Source organism: Peromyscus californicus, unplaced genomic scaffold (genome assembly GCF_007827085.1).
Source record: "Peromyscus californicus insignis strain IS unplaced genomic scaffold, ASM782708v3 Scaffold_10__1_contigs__length_136768540, whole genome shotgun sequence".
Lineage (NCBI taxonomy): Eukaryota > Metazoa > Chordata > Mammalia > Rodentia > Cricetidae > Peromyscus > Peromyscus californicus.
This window is the reverse complement of record NW_026294391.1, coordinates 49,668,810-49,679,486: the sequence shown is the minus strand read 5'-3', so window position 1 is coordinate 49,679,486 and position 10,677 is coordinate 49,668,810. Positions and strand designations below refer to the sequence as shown.

General features: G+C 42.5%; 1 non-coding gene across 1 annotated transcript; it reads right to left on the bottom strand.

The window, feature by feature from the left end:
• Positions 1-9,975: 9,975 nt before the first annotated feature.
• Positions 9,976-10,093, bottom strand: LOC128118121 (small nucleolar RNA SNORA16B/SNORA16A family). The gene has a single exon (XR_008221018.1). It is a non-coding gene; the product is annotated as a small nucleolar RNA SNORA16B/SNORA16A family (small nucleolar RNA).
• Between the last annotated feature and the right edge of the window lie 584 nt (positions 10,094-10,677).

The window sequence follows — 10,677 nt, the reverse complement described above, 5'->3', positions numbered from 1 at the left end:
GTTCGCAGCTGTGGCCAAAGTCCAGAGGGTGGAACAAGGGGTCCTGGCAACAGAGTTAAGTGAGAGGGAAAAGATTTAAGAGGTACAATTACAGACAAGGAGAGGAATTTGAGGCAAGGGACAGGCAGAGAGAGTCTGCTTTTCCTGGAGGGCAATTTTAAATGTCACGGAAAGGCACCTGGGGACAGGTGATGATGTAATGGCTTAGTGGAGGCTGGAGGAGCATGGGGAGTGGGCGATGAGGAAAGAGCTGGGATAGGGTAGGCACATTTTTCCACAATGAGGTATAATGGAACAAGATAGCCAATGGACCATCGTCACAAAGACTATGGGCCGTGGAGGGCACAGGCTGCCTCCAATGCCGTTGCATAGTGGTGGCAGGGGCTGAGGGGTTCTGAGCCCAAAAGACACGTGGTGCCAGCACCACAATTGTGAGAGACAAGCGAAGCCTCAGTTGTGGAAAAACGGCCGAAAGTGAGGCTTACCGAAGCGCGTGGGGCTTACCAACAATGCCAGTGTTGGATGAAGTGAGGGTTGAAGGTTCCAGGGTTCCTAGCATGTCTCAGGCTGATGGCAGGCAGGAGAAATGTACCAGGAGGACCCCTGCTGAGTCACTAGCACCAATGTTATGATACATTACAAGGGGACCCCGAGGGTATCCCACGCGTGCAGGGAAACATGCTGGCATGCTGGGCAGATACAGCAGCGGGCTGGAGGGCGACCCACTCCATGTGGGCATGGCGGCAGGGCGGCGGGTGGACTTTCACAACCCAGACGCTACATCCATGTGGAAATGGTTTATTATAATAGAGAGACAGAGAGAAGGTAGGAAAGAGGGAGAGAAGAGAGAAAGATAGATAGATAGATAGATAGATAGATAGATAGATAGATAGATAGATAGATAGATAGATAGAGGTTGAGGGGTACACACCTTGTGGGAGGGGAGAGAGAGAGAGAGAGAGAGAGAGAGAGACAGAGACAGAGACAGAGACAGAGACAACAGAGAGAGAGAGAGAGAGAGAGAGAGACAGAGACAGAGAGAGAGAGAGAGAGAGAGAGAGAGAGAGAGAGAGAGAGAGAGAAGGGGTGGAGTTTTTCCTTAAGAAGAGGCTTCTACAACAGGATGTGGGGCAGCCCCAAGGGGTGGGGCAGGTCAGAATATCAACACATACTAAATTTGAGGCCACGCATACATTGAGTTTGAGCCATCCTGGGTTGTATGAGGCCTTTTCTAACAAGAAAAGGAAAAAAATCTCAAATATATTTTATAGACTTCTATTATGGTTTAATAGAAAAGGCATTTTTTACAGAAAGGAATAAGAAAGCCTTACCTTATCTTACCATATGCTTTGAGCTGACTTAGCTATGAGTAAGGGTGCTAATATCTCTACTCCTACTGCATGGGCTTGTATGCATAAGAAACATGTAAGCACCCCAAAGTGAATGAAAAATGTTTTACCTCTTAAATTAGTGTATGAAGTGTTAGGCATCATTGTAACATTTTGCTTCTTTTTTGAGATAAGCTTTTTTTAAATTTATTTTTATTTTTGCAATACAGTTCAGTTCTACATATCAGCCACGGATTCCCTTGTTCTCCCCCCTCCGGCTCCCCTCACCTTCCCCCCAGCCCACCCCCTATTCCCACCTCCTCCAGGCAAAGCCTCCCCTGCGGACTGAGATCAACCTGGTAGACTCAGTCCAGGCAGGTCCGGTCCCCTCCTCCCAGGCCGAGCCAAGCGACCCTGCATAGGTCCCAGGTTTCAAACAGCCAACTCATGCAATGAGCACAGGACCCGGTCCCACTGCCTGGGTGCCTCCCAAACAGATCAAGCCAATCAACTGTCTCACCCATTCAGAGGGCCTGATCCAGTTGGGGGCCCCTTCAGCCATTGGTTCATAGTTCATGTGTTTCCATTCGTTTGGCTATTTGTCCCTGTGCTTTATCCAACCTTGGTCTCAACAATTCTCGCTCATATAAACCCTCCTCTTTCTCGATAATTGGACTCCCAGAGCTCCACCCGGGGCCTAGCCATGGATCTCTGCATCCAGATCCCTCAGTCGTTGGATAGGGTTTCTAGCATGAAACACTGAAGACACCTTATGCTGGAGAGGATGTGGAGGTAGGGGAACTCTCCTCCATTGCTGGTGGGAATGCAAGCTTGTACAACCACTTTGGAAATCAATATGGCGCTTTCTTAGAAAATTGGGAATCAATCTCCCCCAAGATCCAGCTATACCACTCTTGGGCATATACCCAAGGAATGCTCAATCATACCACAAGAGCACTTGTTCAGCTATGTTCATATAAGCATTGTTTGTAATAGTCAGAACATGGAAACAACCTAGATGCCCTTCAACTGAAGAATGGATAAACAAAATGTGGTACATACACACAATGGAATACTACTCAGCAGAGAAAAACAATGACATCATGAGGTTTGCAGGCAAATGGATGGATCTAGAAAAAATCATCCTGAGTGAGATAAGCTTTTACTATGTAGCCCCAGGTGGCCTTGAACTTATGGCGATTCTCGTGTCTCTGCTCCTGAGTGCTGGGCTTGTATGAATGCACCACCACTCCTGGCAAAAACAGTTAAAATATCAGTTGGCTGTGGTGGCATACCCTTACTTTCATAGATACCCAGGAGGCAGAAAGAGGATCACTTGATTCTGGGAGTTCAAGGCCAGCCTAGGCAATACAGTTGAGACTTCCTGTCAAAGAAAACAAATCAATGGAAAACAAGAAAGGGCTGGAGGGTGTGGCTCAGGTGTAGAGCCCTTACCTGGTATAAGGTCAGTGATAAGGAGAGACAGATGGGGAAAACAAAACAACTGAGTGACAACATAGGCTTTATTTGGGAAAAGACCTGTGGAGGGTGGATCTCTACTGTAAAGAACCAGAGTCCACAGGCCACTTGCAAGCTGGCCTAGGGTAGGTATAGGGTAGAAAATGGAAAGGGGGAAGGGACCTGACACTTTGCCAGTTTTTGACTCACGCATGATTAGCTGTCGATAGGCCAGCTAGGGAAATAAGGTCAGCATTGGGCCAGGCACTACTGGGGTAAGGAAGGGAGGGCAAGAATCTAGAAAGATAAGTCACTTGAGTTTAGAGAATTGCCATGATTTTACCAAAAGTGGAGGCACTTTACAACCTGGCATGACCATGGTTAACACCAAACATGTGTGAGGCCCTGGGTTCCATGCCCTGTACTGCAAGATAAAAAGTAAAATAAAAAATTAGTATGAACTAACAACATAAAGTATCAATATGAAAAGCTGATATGAGTATTAATATAGCATAGCAATATAAAACGTAACTTTTAGAACTTGAGAACTCTTAATGCAGACATCCATAAGTTATGTTGCCCAATACTTACTTATATACTAGTGATGTTAAATAGCTTCAGTGACCTCTATAATTTATTGTACAAAACAGAACATATTGGAATATGAAAACAGGTGCTTTTAATAGTCATTTTGAGACAACAGGCAAAACACAAGGCCATCCGGGTAATATGGGACACATGATCACCCCAAGTAGAGATAGCATATCCCTGGATATAGAATTACATTATCAGATTGGTATAATGACATGAGATACGTGTGTGTGAAATGACTTTTCCCACACAATCTCATTCAATTGGATGCACTGTAATTACGTCTCATTTTTACACCCTGGGCTAAGTGAGGGGAAAGAAAATAGGAAGTATAAAACTTACCATCTCCAGTTCTCTTCCTCGCTTTCAGAGCACATTGAGAAATTCAACAGAAGGATTTGCTTTGTCCCAGCCTTCCGAAGCTTGGCCAGGTAATTTTAGCTACAAGTCTTAGAGAAGGGTCTGATGGGTGAAAAGAAGAATGGACAGGTCTTTGCTGGAAACCAATGAAAATATTAACTAGAGGAATTAGCACGCACAAGATGGTAGGTTCAGTAGCGTCATATCTCAAGCAAACTAATGTACAGTGCATTTATATTCTCATGCAAGCAAATGCCATTCAATGGGATGCAGAGAATTTGAATGTTTCCTATGACTCATTTGGAGCCTGGCTCCGAGCTCTAGCTAGCCCCTCTAGGCTGGAATGATTTGGGGAACTGGTGGGTGAGATTAACAGGACAATAATTTACATATGTTTTCAGTTTTCGTTTTTTTCTATCTTTGTAAGTTTGAGGTGGATTTCATACCTTTTTGAGAAGTCTCGCTGGAATGTGATTGAGTCACGGTGGCAGCTGATGGTACTCTTAGAAGATACTGCTACAGATGGGCATTTCGCAGTAATCAGGTAAGTAGGCAAGCTGGTCTTTGTTCTCTGCATAATCTCAAGCGCTCTCTGCTCCGCAGCACGGCACATGAAAAGCAGCACATCTGAATTGACAAAGAGATCTTTATTTCTCTCCCACAATGAGCAGAGAAAAGGGAGAAAGAGAATTGGGAGTGTGAATTTGTTTCTTTGGGAGTGTGCACTATCAGTTTGAGCAAAGGAAATGCTAATGGAACTTATGTTCCTGCCTGGAGACTGCATTTCCTGCCCGACTGTTGTATTATGTTTTGTGCTGGGTCCAGAAGCCCAGCCTCCCACTCAGTGGGCCTGGATGGGAAAGCAAAAAGAACAGCTGCTTGTGAGAGAGGAATCCATCTTCACTCTGGATCTACTCCTGGCTAAAAGTAATATTGCTCCTAGCTGGGTAGGACCAGAGTGTTCCTGTTTTGAAAATCTACATATGTAGACAGTGGAGGCTGGAATAAAATGATTAACATGCCAAACTTTTGAGTTTGTTGAAAGTAGGTTGCTGTCTGAATATTGCCTTTGGATAAATCACATTAGAGTAGTATTTAGTTATTTATTTTCTGGACCCAAATCCTGTATTCTACATACAGATGATCCTGCTGAAGTTAATGTCTATGTCTTGCATACATTCCCATGCTGACTCTGGGCTGCATAACAGTGTGACCATCATTGTTTTATGCTGTTTTGGTAACTGAACAGTCAAAACAATTCTTGCTTCACTGGGAATGGGTTGGTTTTATTATTTTTTTAAGACAGGGTCTCATTATGTTGCCCAGACGGATTGTCTTGAACTCCTGGGCTCAAGCGATCCTCCTGTCTCAGCTTCTAGAGCATTAGGACGACAGGTATACACTCCCATGTCTGTCTTATTTTAGTTTGAAGCTTATTACTTATGGCTCAATTCTAACATTAGTACTTTAGTTTATGGATCCTGTGCAGTGATTCTTATGGGGGCATGCTAGAGGTCTATTTACTGCTACTTGTCTGTCCAGTTGGAAATTAATTTTTAAAGAAAATAAGCACATCAACTTATGACCCCCCCCATACACAAACACTTTGAATAGGGGCTTGTGTTGCTCAGTATGGTCTTCAAGTCCTGGTCTCAAAGGATTCTCTTGTCTTAGTCTCCCAAGTGCTGTCAATATTGGTGTGCACCACTGTCCTAGGGAAGCAGGACTTTCCATTAGCCTTCTATTCTTTAAGAAAAATGATGTGTATGTGTGTGTGTGCGCGCGCGCGCGTGCGCGCGCGCGCGCGCAAGTGTGTGCATGCATGCCTGAACACACTTGCGCATGAACACTTGCACACAGCACACACTCATGCTTGATGTGTATATGTGGGTGTATATGGCATGGCATGCATGTGGAGGTCAGAGGGATACTTTGTGGAGTTGGTTCTCTCCATCTACCTTTATGTGGTTTCTAGGGATCTAACTCAGGTTGCCATGCTTGGGTATCAAGTGCCTTTATCTGCTGAACTGGTCCTGGAGCCTTCATTCTTACACTGGTTGAATGATGTGTTTTATCAAATGTCTCTTAGACTCTAGTACCTAAAGTACTTGATGCCAACCAATTGAGACACTTAGAGAGGAGGGAAGCCACATGTGAGAGTGGTCATCTCTGACCTAGGATTTCTTGCTCAAGTATTTGATAAGTGAACATTGAATACTTTAGTTGAATCATGTGTTTTCTAGGCTCTGGGAATGTCATAGGAATTTCAGAGCATCCTGTTCCATATGGGGTTGTCAGTTAAGTGTATCCTTCATTCAATGCTTGGTGGTATTTTGGAACTCTGAACAGGGAGTACCAATAGTTTATGAGTAACATGGGAAGGTTTAAAGCCACATGTCTTTGTCTTTCAGCGATGTGCTCTCTCTCTCTCTCTCTCTCTCTCTCTCTCTCTCTCTCTCTCTCTCGTGTGTGTGTGTGTGTGTGTGTGTGTGTGTGTGTGTGTGTGTGTGTGTGTGATATGCTACAGCACACATGTGAAGGTTAAAGGAAAACTTTGTGGCGTGACTTCTGTCCTTCCACCCTGGTTTCTGGGGATCAAGCTTAGGTTGTAAGGCTTGCAGCAGGCGCTCCAAGGCTAAGCTGCCTCCCCTTACCAGCCTTCTCTTTTACTTAGCACAATGCTAGTTAAAATCTCACTGGATATTCAGAGAGGCAAATTCCTAGCAGATGCTTCTTATCTTTGACATCATGTGTGAGGGGTCAGAGTTAAACACCATGGAGTTAAGTTCGATTCCTGGGGCTTCCATTTTCCTCTGCCTTCTTTGGAAATCATTTCCTGGTGTTCTAATTATGTATCTTGCCAACGAGCAAAAACACTAGGAAAACTCCCGGAAGTAGCTTGTGGTTAAGTTTCAAGTTTTTTGGCTCTTATCCAAACACTCATGAGCTTCATTTGTGTTCACATGTAAGAAAAGCCAACCCAGATCTCCTAATAATGCTTTATTTAGTGCTTAAACTTTAATTGCAGGGTATAAATGATACCATTAGGAACTGATATCAATACTAATGCCACCTATATTATTATTTACTCGGCTGAAAACTAAGCTTGTTGAAATATATTTATTAACGCTGCACCCTAGAACTACACATTTAAAGCTTAATTCTGTGGCTGTTCATGAATTCTCAGCATACTGCGGTGTTGAGGAGGCTTCTTAGCTTGAGATAAGTTCATTATTAATTTCGAGTGATGTGTTAGGGCTTTTTTTTCAGGTCACAAAAATAAACTATGTTATTCAAAGGATGAAACACTTTGTGAAATTCTGGCCCCTTTACCCAACAAACAGTTAAATTTGGCATCTATGATGTATCAACTTTGCTCCTTAGCATTCAAATGTACTTGTTTCATTCTGTAGATTTCTCTTTCAACCATGGCTATTGTTTGTCACTAACAGCTAGCTTTTGTGAAGTTAATAAATGTGCATAATAAGGACATAAAGGTATGGAGAAGTAATACTGTAATCCTTTTGTTTGGATAATCAGTCTAATGTATGCAAATTAAACCTTATTAGTACTAGGGTTTTGTGTCTGCTTATCAAAATGTGCCATTTTCATGAAAATTGGAAGTCCATTATATAAAGTTATTATTAACAATCATTTAGGAATTATATACGGTATGCAAATTAAAGTTGATTACAACTAATTAAGGGCTTTCTTTGTTATTTGACCTTGTCTGCTTTTTATGTAAATATGTTTCTTTTGGTCTGGCATATTTTTAGACTCAGAAAAGTATATTAAGACAAGTTACATTATGTATTTTTTAATATATCTTTGTGTTGCCATTGTCTGTGGCCCTCATTTTCCAGAGGCACATATGATATGTTAGAGCCATGCAGCTCACTGTTTGGTGCTAGTTCTCTAGGTGAGTAGGATTTCAGAAATAGAAAACAATCAAATCTTCAAGTCCCTTCAGTAAGATTAATGGAAAATGAGCACAAACCCAGTATAACATGTAAACAGTCTTCATGCCCCAATACCCCTTCTTTCCACTATTTATTGACTTCAGTCAGTCTTGAGTTATGGAGTTCTAAACAGAGCTAAGTAATACATGTTCATTACTCACTCCCAAGATATCCTTCAAACATGATTGTTTGATCTGCGAAGGCATTCAACTCAAGATTAGTGACTTCATCACAGAAAGTATAACAAGTCAGTACCAATGGCTTTACAAAGAAGTATGTGTTCCCTATAACATGAGAAGTTTCTTACTAGGTGAAGAGGAAACATGTAGAGAGTAGAAAGGTTTTTGCTGTGGATATCGATATATGTAAATAAACTCTGATTGGCCAATAGCTAGACAGAAGTATAGGCGGAACTAACAGAGAGGAGAATTGAGAAAGGAGGAAGGAAGAGAGACGGCCTGGAGCCGCCGCCAGGACAAGGAAGATGTAAAGTACTGGTAAGCCATGAGCCACATGGCAAAGTACAGATTAATAGAAATGGGCTAAATATAAGAGTAAGAGCTAGACAATGACAGGCCTGAGCTAATGGCCAAACAGTTTAAATAGTGTAAGAGTCTGTGTATTTATTTTATAAGTGGGCTCTGGGACTGACGGGACTTGGTGGCGGGAGCTGGAGAGAAATTCTCCAGCTACAGGTTTTTTTTCCTTTACGTTTAGTGTGTGTGTGTGTGTGTGTGTGTGTGTGTGTGTGTGTGTGTGTGTGTATGTGTGTGTGTACCATGACTTGTGTGTAGAGATCAGAGGACAACTTGTGGCAACTCTCTCCTACCATGTGGGTTTCAGAGATTGAACTGAGGCCATCAAGCTTGGTGGTTAGTGCCTTTACCTGGTAAATCATCTTGCTGGCTATAGATTGAGAAATCTTTTTAAAGATTTATTTATTTTATTTTATGTGTATGATTGTTTGGCCTGTCTGTGTGTATGTGCACCATGTGCATGCCTGGTGTGTGTGGCAATCAGAAGAGGGCATCAGATCCCCTGGAGTTCGAGTTACAGGTGGTTATGAACCACCATGTGGCTTCTGGGAAATGAACCCCAGTCCTCTGCAACAAGTGCTCTTAGCCCCTGAGCCATCTCTCCAACCCCAGGAATGAGACTTCTAAATACTTAAGTTACATCTTTTATTTAGTGCAATTGTTACAGTTGTTTATGGTGACTAATGAGGCTCAATGCTGTGGTTTAAGTAAAGGATCCTGAGGTACTTGTTTTAACTCTGGAATAGAAAAGGCCCACTAACTAATGGTTTTCAAGTGCCTTAAAGTGTATGGGCAGGAAAAAAGAATAGGGTAATAAAGGACCCGAGGAAAGATGTCAGATGGGCTTAGGAGTGTTGCTCAGTGGTAGAGTGCTTGCCTAGCATGCATGAGGCCCTGGGTTGGATCCCCAACACCATAGAAATTGGGCATGGTGGCATGAGACAACATTTAGCAGGCAAAGGCAGAAGGATCAAAAGTTCAAGGTTATCATTAACTACATAGTGAATTCCAGGCCAGCTGGAGCTACCTGAGATTCTGTCTCAAAATATAATACGATAAAACAAAATGTCAGCATTTTTTCCCAAGAGTAGGGGGAAAGACAGGTAGTATCTATATGTTTCAAAAAGGCAAACGGGCTGAGAAAATGGTTCAGCAGGTAAAGATGTTGCCACCAAAGCTGACAACCTGAGTTCAATTCTTGTAATGTGCATGGAGGAAGGAGAGAACCAGCTTCTACAAGTTATCCTCTGATTTCCATTTGTTCTCCATGGAGCATGCATGTCTGGCCCACATACACATACACACACAAGATAAATTTTAAAATGAGAAAAAAAGGAAGATGAGAAACTAAGATTGTACTACCACTCATTTCATCTAAATTTTGAACATTTATTTTTTTCTATTTTGAAAATTGGCAATTTAATCTTTAAAAATACCATTTGAATTCTTACTTTATTTTTTTTTAATGCTAACACAGTTATCCACAATGATCTTATGGTTCCCCATACCTGTTGCTCAGAAACATAAGGACCTAACTCGCCTTGGCTTACAGGGGAGTGACCCAAAGCATTGCTATGTGCCACTAGATGTTTCCAGGGTGAACATACTTGCAAGTGTCCCTTCGTGCTGCTTCTTGGGCTCAACAAACTGCTTCCCACAGCCCTATTCTGCTGACGCCACGTAGTTGTGGAGTATCCAGTGTTAACAAAGTTCTCTGGCTGCTTCTCGGAAGTGTCAAGATGAAACTGGCTTTTCCCAAGATCTTCCAGATGTGTTACAGTAAACATGAACCAGGAGAGTTAAGCTTCCTTTTGACCACAGCAGCTATGTAGAAGCAGCTGCAGCTTTGATAAGGGCTGCCGTTTGAACTGTTTTAAAGGGATTGAAAGCTACATTAAAAAAAATCTTTTCTTTATCCCCTCATGTGCATGCACGTATGTGTGTGTGTGTGTGTGTGTGTGTGTGTGTGTGTGTGTGTGTGTGTGCAAGCTCATGTGGAATTGAGAAGACCACTTTCAGGAATCAGTTCTGTCCTTCCACTATTTAGGTTTCCGGACTCGGTGGCAAGTGCTCTTCCCCACTTAGCCATCTCACCAGCCCCAAAGGCAGCCTTTCAATTTACACTAGAGGCCAGAGAGATGGCTTAGAGATTAAGAGCATTTACTGCTGTTGTAGAGGACCTGGCTTCAATTCTCAACACCCACATGGCAGCTCACAACTGTCTGTCCTTTCAGTTCCAGGGGATCCGACATCTCATCTGACCTCTGAGGGCAACAAGCACACACATTGTGCACATATGTATAAGACAGAAAACCACTAATACACATAAAATAAAATAAATAAACCTAAAAATTTAAAGTGTTACATAAAGACAGAAAAGTATACATATGTAAGTGGGCAGCTCATTAAATTTTCAAAAACCCAACACTCTGATGTAACTATGAT